This window comes from Carlito syrichta, unplaced genomic scaffold (assembly GCF_000164805.1).
Source record: "Carlito syrichta isolate Samal-C Ts95f unplaced genomic scaffold, Tarsius_syrichta-2.0.1 Scaffold118031, whole genome shotgun sequence".
Taxonomy (NCBI): Eukaryota; Metazoa; Chordata; class Mammalia; order Primates; family Tarsiidae; genus Carlito; species Carlito syrichta.
The window spans coordinates 98,365-101,642 of NW_007062127.1; the positions used below are offsets into that span (position 1 = coordinate 98,365).

Consider the following 3,278-nt stretch of genomic DNA (forward strand, 5'->3'; position numbering starts at 1 on the left):
GCCCCCCCCCAGCCACTGCAGCCTCAATCTGCTGGTCTCCGGCGATCCTTCTGCCTCAGCCTTCCAAGTAGCTGGAACTAGAGGCACGTGCTACCACACCTGGCTAATTTTTTTTGATTTACTGTAGAGATGAGGTCTCACCAAGTTGCCCAGGTTGATCTTGAACCCGCGGGCTCAAGCAATTCACTCACCTCGGCCTCCCAAGGCACGGGATTACAGGCTAAGCCACCGAGCCCGGCCCTCAGTTATATCTTTTTTTTTTTGAGTTGGAGTCTCACTCTGTCACCCAGACTGGAGTGCAGTTGCCGCTCCCGGCCACCGCAGCCTCCACCTGCTGGGCTCCGGCCGCCTCATTCTTCCAAGTAGCCAGAATTACAGGCATGCGCTACCACACCCGGCTGATTTTTTGATTTATTGTAGAGATGAGGTCTTGCTGCCCAGGTGGGTCTATCTTAACAAGTGTTATTCTGTACAATAAATTTTATTAAGATAGGAAAACTAATTTTGGTAATTACTGGATAAATTTACCTTGACTATTTAAATTTGCAAAACCCTATTTCATGATTATATTGATCACTCCTCCCTGGGAGGCCCTATAGCCAATTAAAAATAACAAAAGTGTCACTAAAAAAAGAAGGTCTCATTCTGTGGCCCTGGCTGGAATGCAGTGGCACAATCACAGCTCATTACAGCCTGGAACTCCTGGGCTCTAGCGATCCTTCCCACCTCTGCCTCCAGAGTAGCTAGGACAACAGGTGGCACCACCATGCATGGCTAAATTTTGGGGGTTTTTGTTTCTTGGTTTGTTTGCTTTTTTAAGAGAAGAGGTCTGTGGTACCTAGGCTGGTCTCAAATTCCTGGACTCAAGCAATCCTCTAGCCTCGGTCTCCCAAAGGGCTGGGATTACAGGCATGAGTCCCTGCTAAGCAAGTCTTCATTCTAACAGCATTACTAGCATCACCTGTGTAACCATGGGCAAGCTACTTAGCCTCTCCAAACCTATACTTCCTTATTATGAGGATTAAATGAGATAATATATGTAAAGTGCTCAGCTTAGTGCCTGGTGCAGGGTTAGCTCATATAAATACATATATAAGAACCTCTCTGAAAAGACAGACATTTGTCAATGATGGATGCTTCAATGAAAAAAAACTTGGAATGAAAAGACTACACTTTTTTTGTACTCTGTATTTTTAACCAATGCTTACAACGTCTTTTCAAAAAGTAAAATTCTTTCAAATTATCTCTTGTGCTGGGGGATTTCATAGTGTTTAACATAATGTACTGCAAAAGTTGAATTGCCACTGCTGAATTTGCAAAGGAGTAAGTCATATTCTAATAATATCCGCAAAGAAATACACAACCTATCTGATTTCATCAATCTGTTAGGTGTTCTTACTTGCTTCATAATAGTCATATAATTTCACTAAAACACCAGTGGTTTTCAACCTGGATGATTTTGTCCCTCAGGAGACAATTATGGTTGTCACAACTGAGGGGATGTACTACTGGCATCTAGTGAGTAAAGACCAGGAATGCTGCTAAACATTCTACAATGCACTGTATAGGCCCCACAACAATCAACAGCCCAAAATGTCAGTAGTGCCAAGGTGAGAATCTCTGCAACCTAAGGAACCATTTTGTTCAATCTGAAAGTAATTAGGTTCTTCATTACAGTTATCAACAAAACACACCCAGTATATTCTCCCAACTGATGAACTTAAATCCTTAAGGACTGGCAGACGGGAGGCTCAATAAATGTAGCCATTGTTGGTCATTGCTGGTGTAAGTTACTACAATTCTACTGGCTAGAATTACAGTTTTGTATATCTATTCAATACACTTTAAGATTTTTTTAAAACATTTGATTATCAAATCTTCCAAACATTTACTCTAAATAATTTCAAAAAATTACACTGTACATTCTTGCCTGTTTTCAAATGATATTTGAAGAACCACAAAGATCCAACAATATACTACTAAAACAAGGCTTTTATTTTAGTGTGCTGTTATCTAATTTTTCCAATACTTTATATTTTTACACTTTAATACATGTTTTGAGCATGTTAATTAAAATTCATCAAAAATCTTGAAAAATATTAAGAACAGTTTCATTGTTTCTAACAAGAAGGCAAGAAAACTTGATCAGCAGCTAAGTAACTTTGTAATGAGACCTGAAAAATTACAAACTAAATCATTCTTCTGCCTTAAAGTGTATTTTAGTGTAACCTATCAGAAAATCAGTCATTAACATAGAGTTTTGGGAAGTGTTTGCACTTTGGGATGTGCAAAACTAAAATAAGTGACCACCAAGATCTAGAGCTGGTTCACAAATAGATTAGAAATAGTTTTGACACATTGCTACTGCTGACACAGTTATTGGTCATATTTCACTTTCTCAGTAACTGCTTAACTTCTTTTACACCTTTTAAAATGTTTGTCTTTTTTCCATTATGTAAGAATTGAGTACTATTTCAATACTGATTTAGTACTTTAATGCTGTTTAATACTAGTTCACCACATAATAAAAATTTGTTCTAATTGTTCTCAGGAAGACAAAAGAAAATCTTAATTCCTGTCTCCAAAACAAAACAAAAAAACAAGAACACAGAAAAAGTGCTTGCAAATATAAGATGCAATAAAGTTGTTATTCGTTCATTGCTTTTCCAATATATTCGTGATGGACACACTACAGTTTCATAGAACTTCTCCATTCACTTCGAAGTCACGCCCCCTGAGCATCTAGAACTTTTTTACTTGTCCAAACCTGCTTGCTCATGGTCTAATAATAAACCTAATTATGCAATCTGTAACAGCCCCTGACAACCTTTTGCCATAAAGGTGATTTAACTAAAACCTCAAACTCTTAGTAAATCTATTTCAGGCATAGATTTCCTCATTCTAGCCTCTGGCTTCTGCCGAGGACTAGGATCCGCTGGCTCTGGAGTGGGGAGGGGGAAGACAGCCTGAACTGAAAATGACACACGCTGGGCGTTGGACAGCAGGGGTAACTGCTGGATCATTTCTCTTTAAATCTGGCAGCACGTGGGGCGGCATTGTGAAGCCACCAACCCGCCTCCCCCCTTCCACTCCGCACACGTACGTCTCCAGTGCGCATGCTCCACTCACACAGTCCTAGCAGAGTAGAAGCCAACCCCCTAAAAAGTCAACCTGGAAGCCGCAAACGGCCGGAGGCCGGGACAATGGGGGAGGGGGCATGCAGGCTCCCGTGGGGAGGCCAACCCGGCCGCCGCCCCTCCCCAGAGCCTGTGGGCGCA

At 40.9% G+C, this 3,278-nt stretch overlaps 1 protein-coding gene across 1 annotated transcript in view; it reads right to left on the reverse strand.

Moving 5' to 3' along the window:
* UBE2G1 (ubiquitin conjugating enzyme E2 G1) overlaps positions 1-3,278 on the reverse strand; it is a 98,413-nt gene that overhangs the window by 93,901 nt on the left and 1,234 nt on the right. The gene's annotated exons all lie outside the window — the stretch shown is intronic.